Here is a 13,356-nt window from a genome sequence, read left to right on the forward strand (position 1 = left end):
CTCTCTCTCTCTCTCTCTCTCTCTGGAGATGCAATCCTCTTTGGTCTCACCAGATAAAGGTACACAGGGAGGATGCAACCACACCGACATGGTAATGAAGAAGAGAGAGTGCAGGGTGGCGGCTGATGAAGCGGGTTGACGTGAAGGAAATATGCCCTAGAGGCAATAATAAAGTTGTTATTTTATATTTCCTTATATCATGATAAATGTTTATTATTCATGCTAAAATTGTATTAACCAGAAACTGGATATATGTGTGGATACATAGACAAAACACTGTGTCCCTAGTGAGCCTCTACTAGACTAGCTCGTTAATCAAAGATGGTTAAGTTTCCTAACCATAGACATGTGTTGTCATTTGATGAATGAGATCAAATCATTATGAGAATGATGTGATGGACAATACCCATCCGTTAGCATAGCATATTGATCGTTCAGTTTTACTACTATTGCTTTCTTCATCTCAAATACATATTACTTCGACTATGAGATTATGGAACTCCCGGATACTGGAGGAATGCCTTGTGTGCTATCAAACGTCATAACGTAATTGGGTGATTATAAAGATGTTCTACAGGTATCTCCAAAGGTGTTTGTTGGGTTGGCATAGATCGAGATTAGGATTTGTCACTCCGAGTATCGGAGAGGTATCTCTGGGCCCTCTCGGTAATGCACATCATAAGAAGCCTTGCAAGAAAAGTGACTAATGAGTTAGTTGCAGGATGATGCATTACGGAACGAGCAAAGAGACTTGCCAGTAATGAGATTGAACTAGGTATGAAGGTACCGATGATCGAATCTCGGGCAGCTAACATACTGATGGACAAAGGGAATAACGTATGTTGTCATAACAGTTCGACTGATAAAGATCTTCGTAGAATATGTAGGATCCAACATGAGCATCCAAGTTCCACTATTGGTTGTTGACTGGATAGGTGTCTCGGTCATGTCTACATAGTTCTCGAACCCGTAGGATCTGCACGCTTAACGTTCGATGACAATATTATATTATATGAGTCATGCGATTTGGTGACCGAATGTTGTTGGGAGCCCCGGATGAGATCACGGACATGACGAGGGGTCTCAAAATGGTCGAGAGGTAAAGATTCATATATAGGATGATAGTATTTAGACACCGGAAGTGTTCCGGAGTGTACCAGATACATATCGGAGTACCAGAGGGGTTACCGGAACCCCCGGGGGAAAGATATGGGCCATATGGCCCATAAGAAGGGAGCACACCAGTCCACAAGGGGTGCCCCCCCCCCCCCATGGAAGGAGGCCGAGTGGAGATGGGAAAGAGGGGTTTCCCCCCTTTCCTTCTCTCCTTCCTCTTCCTTTTTTCCCCTCCGGTAAATATGGAAGGGGGGGGGCGAATTGGGGAGGACCCCAAGTAGGATTCCTCATACTTGGGGCACACCCTTGCTGCTCCCCTCCCCCTCCCAGCTATATATACGTGGGGGCACCTAGAACACACAACATCAACTGTTAGCTGTGTGCGGTGCCCCCCTCCACAGTTTACACCCCTGGTCATATTCTCGCGGTGCTTAGGCAAAGCCCTGTGCGGATCACATCACCATTACCGTCACCACGCCGTCGTGCTGACGAAACTCATCTACTTCCTCGACACCTTTGCTGGATCAAGTGGGTGAGGGACGTCATTGAGCTGAACGTGTGCGGAATTCGGAGGTGTCGTACATTCGGTACTTGATCGGTCGGAGCTAGAAGAAGTTCGATTACATTAACTGTGTTATCAAACGCTTCCTCTTTCGGTCTACGAGGGTACGTAGACACACTCTCCCCCTCTCATTGTTATGCATCTCCTAGATAGATCTTGCGTGAGCGTAGGAATTTTTTTGAAATTGCATGATACATTCCCCAATAGTGGCATCTGAGCCAGGTCTATGCGTAGATGATATGCACGAGTAGAACACAAAGAGTTGTGGGCGGTGATCATCATATTTCTTACCACCAATGTCTTATTTTGATTTGGCGGTATTGTTGGATGAAGTGGCCCAGACCTACCTTACATGACCACGTTCATGAGACCGGTTCCACCGACATACATGCAACTAGTTTTGCATAAAGGTGGCTAGTGGGTGTCTGTTTCTCCTACTTTAGTTGAATCGAATTTGACTGCAGCCGGTCCTTGTTGAAGGTTAAAACAGCAAACTTGATAAATCACTGTTGTGGTTTTTGTGCCGTAGGTAAGAATGGTTCTTGCTATAAGCCCATAGCAGCCACGTAAAACTTGCAACTACAAAGTAGAGGACGTCTAACTTGTTTTTGCAGGGCCTGTTGTGATGTGATATGGTCAAGACATGATGTGATACACGTTATTGTATGATATGATCATGTTTTGTAAAATTTATCGACAACCAGCAGGAACCTTATGGTTGTCTCTTTATTGTATGAAATGCAAACACCATGTAATTGCTTTACTTTATCACTATGCGTTAGCGATAGTTGTATAAGCAATAGTTGGCGAGACGACCACGATGCAACGATGGAGATCAAGGTGTTGAGCTGGTGACGATGGAGATCATGATGATGCTTTGGAGATAGAGATCAAAAGCACAAGATAATGATGGCCATATCATGTCACATATTTTGATTGCATGTGATGTTTATCTTTTATACATCTTATTTTGCTTAGTGCGATGGTAGCATTATAAGATGATCCCTTAACTAAAATTTCAAGGTATAAGTGTTCTCCCTGAGTATGCACTGTTGCGACAGTTCTTCCTGCTGAGACACCACGTGATGATCGGGTGTGATAGGCTCTACGTTCACATACAATGGGTGAAGACAGTTTTGCACATGCGGAATACTCGAGTTAAACTTGACGAGCCTAGCATGTACAGACATGGCCTCGGAACACTGGAGACTGAAAGGTCAAACGTGAATCATATAGTAGATATGATCAACATAGAGATATTCACCATTGATGACTAATCCATCTCACGTGATGACCGGACATGGTTTAGTTGATTTGGATCACGTATCATTTAGATGACTTGAGGGATGTCTATCTAAGTGGGAGTTCTTGAATAATTTGATTAAATGAACTTAATTTATCAGGAACTTAGTCCTGATAGTATTTGCAAATTATGTTGTAGATCAATAGCTCGCGTTGTAGCTCCCCTATGTTTAGTGCGCCATGCTTCACGGCTTAGAACCGGGACTTCAAAAACGTTTTGAACACCATGGAGCATATGAGATGTTCCAAGGGCTGGAATTAGTATTTCAGACGCATGCCCGTGTCAAGAGGTATGAGACCTATGACAAATACTTTGCCTACAAGATGGAGGAGAATAGCTCAGTCAGTGAGCATGTGCTCAGAATGTCTGGATACTACAATCACTTTAATCAAGTGGGAGTTAATCTTCTAGATAAGATAGTGATTGATATAGTTCTCTAGTCACTATCAACAAGCTACTAGAACTTCATGATGAACTATAATATGCAAGGGATGATCGAGCTTTTCGTGATGCTGAAATCGGCGAAGGTAGAAATCAAGAAAGAGCATCAAGTGTTGATGGTTATCAAGACCACTAGTTTCAATAAAAAGCGCAAGGGAAAGAAAGCGAACTTTAAGAAGAATGGCAAGAAGGTTGTCACTCCCGTGAAGAAGCCCAAAGTTGGAACTAAGCCTGAAACTGAGTTGGATGAGGGAGTTAGATGAGACATAGTTATTGACCGGAGAGGTGTCTCCGCCATGTCTACATAGTTCTCGAACCCGTAGGATCCGCACGCTTAACGTTCGATGATGATATTATATTATATGAGTTGTGCGATTTGGTGACCGGATGTTGTTCGAAGCCCCGGATGAGATCACGGACATGACGAGGAGTCTCTAAATGGCCGAGAGGTAAAGATTGATATATAGGATGATAGTATTCAGACACCGGAAGTGTTCCGGAGTGTACCGGGTACATATCAGAGTACCGGAGGGGTTACCGGAACCCTCGGGGGAAAGATATGTGCCATATGGGCCATAAGAGGGGAGCACACCAGTCCACAAGGGGTGGCGCCCCCCCCCCCATGGAAGGAGGCCGAGTGGGGATGGGAAAGAGGGTTTTCCCCCCTTTCCTTCTCTCCTTCCTCTTCCTTTTCCCCCTCCGGCAAATATGGAAGGGGGGAGGCCGAATTGGGGAGGACCCCAAGTAGGATTCCTCCTACTTGGGGCACACCCTTGCTGCTCCCCTCCCCCTCCCACCTATATATAACTGAAATAAACATCCAATTACATAAGTGACTATACAGATCATTCGCACACACCTCAATAAACAATTGCATGCATTCTAAAGTAGGAGAAACGATCGTCTAGTCATCTACTTCTTGTGACGCTCCCGCCACTGCTCTGTGGCTCGATTCCTCGTTTGGGGCATGAAGACAGTTCCTCATGTCAACGATCCACCTGTACATCTCGTAGCTTGTGTACGCGTCCTTCGCCGCGTACTTGACGTGTTGTTCATCGAGTCTCTCATGCCAAACACTATGCCAGGTGTTCTTGTCCTTCTTGCTCTCATCCTTCATCTTCATGTAGTAGGGGTCGATGATGGCCGAGGCGAGGTCAACCAGGGAGTTCAGTTTGTTATTGTCACTTCCCCAGACCTTATAGTGGCTCTGGATGTCGACAAGATTCCGGCATTTCAAGCCTGAAACCTTGAGCGCTTTTAGATCATTGGTGGTGTCCACCGTAGCGAAATTGTAGTCGGAGTTGTTGATAAACCTGGAGAAACGATCGCAAGGCCTTGTGGCCAGGTGGTAGTGGTAGACGAGGACGTCATGTCGCACGCACAACTGGGCGACGGCAACCTTCTGGTCGTGCCCGGCATGAACAATGGTGTACTCGAGTTCGAAGCCGACCACTTGGTACTTGTCCTCGGCAAGGAACCGCTCCATAGTTTGGATGGAGCTCTCCACCGACACCGGATCGTTCGTGTACACCACCAAGAGGGCCTTCCCACTCACATGGGTCTCCACTACGTGATGCGTGGTGAACTGCCTGCCGTTGTCGTCGTCGGCCGCTGGGAGCGCCATTGGAGCCATGGGGATTTCCATTGGAACCGCTGGATGTCCCCTCTGTATGTGTCGTCGTGGGTGTGCTTATTATTTCATGTGACGGGAGAGATGGATGTAAATGGCCGCAGGAATAAATGGGGGTCGGGCTGCCTGGATTCTCGGCGCGTTCGCATGACAGTTTTTGCAGCGGGTAACTGCATTGTTGCGCCGCACCCGGCGCGACCGCATGCACACGAACGTGTGTGATCATGCGCCAACCCCAAACACTGGCAGCGTGCATGGAGGGATGAGGCAGAGCACCCAGAGGGATGCGAGAGCAGAGCGCGCGTGGTGGGACACGAGCAGAGCGCGCCACGGCCGCCTCAACCACAAGCAACCACACGCATAGAACAGTTGAACACGCAGGAAATGGTCGCCTACAAGTCGGCCCACACTTGCGTCGTTGCGTAGAGAGCGGCCGTGTGCTACTACCTCCGTCTTGGTCTATAGTCCCCTTTATATTATGCGCCATGCTTTGCCCTCAAATTTAACCAATAAAATGTAGTGCATGTTATAAAAATTATATAATTGGAAACTATGTTCAAATACGAATCTGACTATATAATCTTTGGCGACATGCATTCATATTTTATTAGTTAAATCCTACTTATAAACAAGGACGGGGTATAGTAGGCAATTAAATCGCAAACATTTTTTTGTTAATCGTATGTGAACGTGGCCTTTCGTCCTCCTCTCGCACGTCTTGTCACCCTGCTGCCGCAGATGGCTTACAGCGCAAGCTTGTGCAGCATGCGGGGGCATTCTATTGGCCAAACGGTGGCGCCAATGAATCGTAGGTGATCCTGTTTCCACGCATCCTCACAAGTTCCGCCGCAAGCTTCCCACCCGATTCGGTGAAATCCCCCAAAATCCTAGTGCTTACGGGCCAGCTATATAAACCCTCATGGTCGGCGAGTCCTGCGTTGCATTTTCCCCTCCCTCCCTATAGCCTATCTCGTCTTCTTCTCCCACAATCGCCAATGGCACCGGTCCGTCGTTGTCGCTCAGCCACTCCGCCGTCATCAGAGCACATCTCCAGCTGGGAGGCTACACTGCGGCGGTGGCGCAATCCCCGGCGTAGTGTAGTGCGTGTGGCATCCCTGTTGGGTGTGCACGGAACACCCACCACACGCTTGAAGGAAATATGCCCTAGAGGCAATAATAAAGTTATTATTTATTTCATTATTTCATGATAAATGTTTATTATTCATGCTAGAATTGTATTAACCGGAAACATAATACATGTGTGAATACATAGACAAACATGGTGTCACTAGTATGCCTCTACTTGACTAGCCTGTTGATCAAAGATGGTTAAGGTTTCCTAACAATTGACATGAGTTGTCATTTGATAAACAGGATCACATCATTAGGAGAATAATGTGATTGAAATGACCCATTCTGTTAGCTTAGCACTTGATCATTTTAGTTTACTGCTATTGCTTTCTTCATGACTTATACATGTTCCTATGACTATGAGATTATGCAACTCCCGATTACCGGAGGAACACTTTGTGTGCTACCAAACGTCACAACATAACTGGGTGATTATAAAGGCGCTCTACAGGTGTCTCCGATGGTACTTGTTGAGTTGGCATAGATCGAGATTAGGATTTGTCACTCCGATTGTCAGAGAGGTATCTCTGGGCCCTCTCGGTAATGCACATCACTATAAGCCTTGCAAGCAATATGACTAATGAGTTAGTTGCAGGATGAAGCATTGCGGAACGAGTAAAGAGACTTGCCGGTAACGAGATTGAGCTAGGTATTGAGATACCGACGATTGAATCTCGGTCAAGTAACATACCAATGACAAAGGGAACAACATATGTTGTTATGCGATTTGACCGATAAAGACCTTCGTAGAATATGTAGGAGCCAATATGAGCATCCAGGTTCCGCTATTGGTTGTTGACCAGAGACGTGTCTCGGTCATGTCTACGTAGTTCTCGAACCCGTAGGGTCTGCACGCTTAACGTTCGGTGACGATCGGTATTATGAGTTTATGATTTTTGATGTACCAAAGGTTGTTCAGAGTCCCGGATATGATCACGGACATGACGAGGAGTCTCAAAATGGTAGAGACATAAAGATTGATATATTGGATGACTATGTTTCGACTTCAGAAGGGTTCCGGGCAAGTTCGGACATATACCGAAGTACCGGGGGGTTACTGGAACCCCCGGGGAGTGTAATGGGCATATAGTGGAGAAGAGGAGGGGCGGCCAGGGCAGGCCGTGCACCCCCTCCCCCTCTAGTCCGAATTGGACAAGGGGAGGGGGGCGCCCCCTTTCCTTCCCCTCTCTCTCCTCCTTCCCCCTTCTCCTACTCCTACTAGGAAAGAAGGAGTCCTACTCCCGGTGGGAGTAGGACTCCCCCCTTGGCGCGCCCTCCTCCTTGGCCGGCCGCCTTCCCTAGCTCCTTTATATACGGGGGCAGGGGGACACCCCAAGACACACAAGTTGATCATTGATGTTTAGCCGTGTGCGGTGCCCCCCTCCACCATAATCCACCTCGGTCATATCGTAGCTATGCTTAGGCGAAGCCCTACGTCAGTAGCTTCATCAACACCGTCATCACGCCGTCGTGTTGAAGGAACTCTCCCTCAAAGCTCTACTGGATCATGAGTTCATGGGTCATCACCGAGCTGAACGTGTGCAGATCATGGAGGTGCCGTACGTTCGGTATTAGGATCGGTCGATCATGAAGACGTACGACTACATCAACCGCGTTGTCATAACGCTTCCGCTTATGGTCTACGAGGGTACATGGACGACACTCTCCCCTCTCGTTGCTATGCATCACCATGATCTTGCGTGTGCGTAGGAAAATTTGTAAATTACTACATTCCCCAACAGTGGCATCCGAGCCAGGTTTATGCGTAGATGTTATATGTACGAGTAGAACACAAGTGAGTTGTGCGCGATACAAGTCATACTGCTTACCAGCATGTCATACTTTGATTTGGCGGTATTGTTTGATGAAGCGGCCCGGACCGACATTACGCGTACGCTTACGCGAGACTGGTCCTACCGACGTGCTTTGCACATAGGTGGCTGGCGGGTGTCAGTTTCTCCAACTTTAGTTGAATCGAGTGTGGCTACGCCCGGTCCTTGTTGAAGGTTAAAACAACACTAACTTGACGAAATATCATTGTGGTTTTGATGCATAGGTAAGAACGGTTCTTGCTCAGCCCGTAGCAGCCATGTAAAATTTGCGACAACAAAGAAGAGGACGTCTAACTTGTTTTTGCAGGGCATGTTGTGATTTGATATGGTCAAGACATGATGCTAAATTTTATTGTATGAGATGATCATGATTTGTAACAGAGTTATTGGCAACTGGCAGGAGCAATATGGTTGTCGCTTTATTGTATGCAATGCAATCGCCCTGTAATTGCTTTACTTTATCACTACGCGGTACCGGTAGTCGTAGACGCAATAGTTGGTGATACGACAACGATGCTATAATGGAGATCAAGGTGTCGCGCCGGTGACGATGGTGAACATGACGGTGCTTTGGAGATGGAGATCAAAGGCACAAGATGATGATGGCCATATCATATCACTTATCTTGATTGCATGTGATGTTTATCTTTTATGCATCTTATTTTGCTTTGATTGACGGTAGCATTATAAGATGATCTCTCACTAAATTTCAAGGTATAAGTGTTCTCCCTGAGTATGCACCGTTGCCAAAGTTCGTCATGCTGAGACACCACGTGATGATCGGGTGTGATAAGCTCTACATTCACATATAACGGGTGCAAGCCAGTTTTGCACACGCAGAAATACTCGGGTTAAACTTGATGAGCCTAGCATGTGCAGATATGGCCTTGGGACACTAAGACCGAAACGTCGAGCGTGAATCATATAGTAGATATGATCAACATAGTGATGTTCACCATTGAAAACTACATTTCACGTGATGATCGGAACTGGTTTAGTTGATTTGGATCACGTGATAACTTAGATGATTAGAGAGATGTCTGTCTAAGTGGGAATTCTTAAGTAATTTGATTAACTGAACTTTAATTTATCATGAACTTAGTACCTGATAGTATTTTGCTTGTCTATGTTGTTTTAGATAGATGGACCATGTTGTTGTTCCGTTGAATTTTAATGCGTTCCTTGAGAAAGCTAAGTTGAAAGATGATGGTAGCAATTACACGGACTGGGTCCGTAACTTGAGGATTATCCTCATTGCTGCACAGAAGAATTACGTCCTGGAAGCACCGCTGGGTGCCAGGCCTGCTGCAGGAGCAACACCAGATGTTGTGAACGTCTGGCAGAGCAAAGCTGATGACTACTCTATAGTTCAGTGTGCCATGCTTTACGGCTTAGAACCGGGTCTTCAACGACGTTTTGAATGTCATGGAGCATATGAGATGTTCCAGGAGTTGAAGTTAATATTTCAAGCAAATGCCCGGATTGAGAGATATGAAGTCTCCAATAAGTTCTACAGCTGCAAGATGGAGGAGAATAGTTCTGCCAGTGAGCATATACTCAAAATGTCTGGGAATAATAATCACTTGATTCAACTGGGAGTTAATCTTCCGGATGATAGCGTCATTGACTGAATTCTCCAATCACTGCCACCAAGCTACAAAAGCTTTGTGATGAACTATAATATGCAAGGGATGAACAAGACAATTCCCGAGCTCTTCGCAATGCTAAAGGCTGCAGAGGTAGAAATCAAGAAGGAGCATCAAGTGTTGATGGTCAACAAGACCACTAGTTTCAAGAAAAAGGGCAAAGGGAAGAAGAAGGGGAACTTCAAGAAGAACAGCAAGCAAGTTGCTGCTCAAGAGAAGAAACACAAGTCTGGACCTAAGCCTGAAACTGAGTGCTTCTACTGCAAGCAGACTGGTCACTGGAAGCGGAACTGCCCCAAGTATTTGGCGGATAAGAAGGATGGCAAAGTGAACAAAGGTATATGTGATATACATGTTATTGATGTGTACCTAACTAGAGCTCGTAGTAGCACCTGGGTATTTGATACTGGTTTTGTTGCTAATATTTGCAACTCAAAATAGGGACTACGGAATAAGCGAGCACTGGCCAAGGACGAGGTGACGATGCGCGTGGGAAACGGTTCCAAAGTCGATGTGATCGCAGTCGCTACCTCTACATCTACCTTGGGGATTAGTTTTAGACCTGAATAATTGTTATTTGGTGCCAGCGTTAAGCATGAACATTATATCTGGATCTTGTTTGATGCGAGACGGTTATTCATTTAAATCAGAGAATAATGGTTGTTCTATTTATATGAGTAATATCTTTTATGGTCAGGCACCCTTGAAGAGTGGTCTATTTTTATTGAATCTCGATATTAGTGATACACATATTCATAATGTTGAAGCCAAAAGATGCAGAGTTGATAATGATAGTGCAACTTATTTGTGGCACTGCCGTTTAGGTCATATCGGTGTAAAGCGCATGAAGAAACTCCATACTGATGGACTTTTGGAATCACTTGATTATGAATCACTTGGTACTTGCGAACCGTGCCTCATGGGCAAGATGACTAAAACACCATTCTCCGGTACTATGGAGAGAGCAACAGATTTGTTGGAAATCATACATACAGATGTATGTGGTCCGATGAATGTTGAAGCTCGTGGCGGATATCGTTATTTTCTCACCTTCACAGATGATTTGAGCAGATATGGGTATATCTACTTAATGAAGCACAAGTCTGAAACATTTGAAAAGTTCAAAGAATTTCAGAGTGAAGTGGAAAATCATCGTAACAAGAAAATAAAGTTTCTACGATCTGATCGTGGAGGAGAATATTTGAGTTACGAGTTTGGTTTACATTTGAAACAATGCGGAATAGTTTCACAACTCACGCCACCTGGAACACCACAAAGAAATGGTGTGTCCGAACGTCGTAATCGTACTTTACTAGATATGGTGCGATCTATGATGTCTCTTACTGATTTACCGCTATCGTTTTGGGGTTATGCTTTAGAGACGGCTGCATTCACATTAAATAGGGCACCATCTAAATCCATTGAGACGACGCCTTATGAACTGTGGTTTGGCAAGAAACCAAAGTTGTCGTTTCTTAAAGTTTGGGGCTGCGATGCTTATGTGAAGAAACTTCAACCAGATAAGCTCGAACCCAAATCGGAGAAATGTGTCTTCATAGGATACCCAAAAGAGACTGTTGGGTACACCTTCTATCACAGATCCGAAGGCAAGACATTCGTTGCTAAGAATGGATCCTTTCTAGAGAAGGAATTTCTCTCGAAAGAAGTGAGTGGGAGGAAAGTAGAACTTGATGAGGTAACGGTACCTGCTCCCTTATTGGAAAGTAGTTCATCACAGAAATCAGTTCCTGTGACAAATACACCAATTAGTGAGGAAGCTAATGATATTGATCATGAAACTTCAGATCAAGTGTCTACTGAACCTCGTAGGTCTACCAGAGTAAGATCCGCACCAGAGTGGTACGGTAATCCCGTTCTGGAAGTCATGTTACTTGACCATGATGAACCTACGAACTATGAGGAAGCGATGATGAGCCCAGATTCCGCAAAATGGCTAGAGGCCATGAAATCTGAGATGGGATCCATGTATGAGAACAAAGTATGGACTTTGGTTGACTTGCCCGATGATCGGCAAGCCATTGAGAATAAATGGATTTTTAAGAAGAAGACTGACGCTGACGGTAATGTAACTGTCTATAAAGCTCGACTTGTTGTGAAAGGTTTTCGACAAGTTCAAGGGGTTGACTACGATGAGACTTTCTCACCCGTAGCGATGCTTAAATCTGTCTGAATCATGTTAGCGATTGCCGCATTTTATGATTATGAAATTTGGCAGATGGATGTAAAAACTTCATTCCTGAATGGATTTCTGGAAGAAGAGTTGTATATGATGCAACCGGAGGGTTTTGTAGATCCTAAGGGAGTTAACAAAGTGTGCAAGCTCCAGCGATCAATCTATGGTCTGGTGCAAGCCTCTCGGAGTTGGAATAAACGCTTTGATAGTGTGATCAAAGCATATGGTTTTATACAGACTTTTGGAGAAGCCTGTATTTACAAGAAAGTGAGTGGGAGCTCTGTAGCATTTCTAATATTATATGTGGATGACATATTGTTGATTGGAAATGATATAGATTTCTGGATAGCATAAAAGGATACTTGAATAAAAGTTTTTCAATGAAAGACCTCGGTGAAGCTGCTTACATATTGGGCATTAAGATCTATAGAGATAGATCAAGACGCTTGATTGGACTTTCACAAAGCATGTACCTTGATAAAGTATTGAAAAGGTTCAATATGGAATAGGCAAAGAAAGGGTTCTTGCCTGTATTACAAGGTATAAAGTTGAGTCAGACTCAATGCCCGACCACTGCAGAAGATAGAGAGAAAATGAAAGGAGTTCCCTATGCTTCAGCCATAGGCTCTATCATGTATGCAATGCTGTGTACCAGACCTGATGTGTGCCTTGCTATTAGTTTGGCAGGGAGGTACCAAAGTAATCCAGGAGTGGGTCACTGGACAGCGGTCAAGAACATCCTGAAATACCTGAAAAGGACTAAGGATATGTTTCTCATATATGGAGGTGACAAAGAGCTAGTCGTAAATAGTTACGTCTATGCAAGCTTTGACATTGATCCGGACGATTCTAAATTGCAAACCGGATACGTATTTTTATTAAATGGTGGAGCTGTAAGTTGGTGCAGTTCTAAACAAAGCGTCGTGGCAGGATCTACATGTGAAGCGGAGTACATAGCTGCTTCGGAAGCAGCAAATGAAGGAGTCTGGATGAAGGAGTTCATTTCCGATCTAGGTGTTGTACCTAGTGCATCGGGACCAATGAAGATCTTTTGTGACAATACTGGTGCAATTGCCTTGGCAAAGGAATCCAGATTTCACAAGAGGACCAAGCACATCAAGAGACGCTTTAATTCCATTCGGGACCAAGTCCAAGTGGGAGACATAGAGATTTGCAAGATACATACGAATCTGAATGTTGCAGACCCGTTGACTAAGCCTCTCTCACGAGCAAAGCATGATCAGCACCAAGACTCCATGGGTGTTAGAATCATTACTATGTAATCTAGATTATTGACTCTAGTGCAAGTGGGAGACTGAAGGAAATATGCCCTAGAGGCAATAATAAAGTTATTATTTATTTCCTCATATCATGATAAATGTTTATTATTCATGCTAGAATTGTATTAACCGGAAACATGATACATGTGTGAATACATAGACAAACATAGTGTCACTAGTATGCCTCTACTTGAACTAGCTCATTGATCAAAGATGGTTAT

Source organism: Triticum dicoccoides, chromosome 6B (assembly GCF_002162155.2).
Source record: "Triticum dicoccoides isolate Atlit2015 ecotype Zavitan chromosome 6B, WEW_v2.0, whole genome shotgun sequence".
NCBI lineage: Eukaryota > Viridiplantae > Streptophyta > Magnoliopsida > Poales > Poaceae > Triticum > Triticum dicoccoides.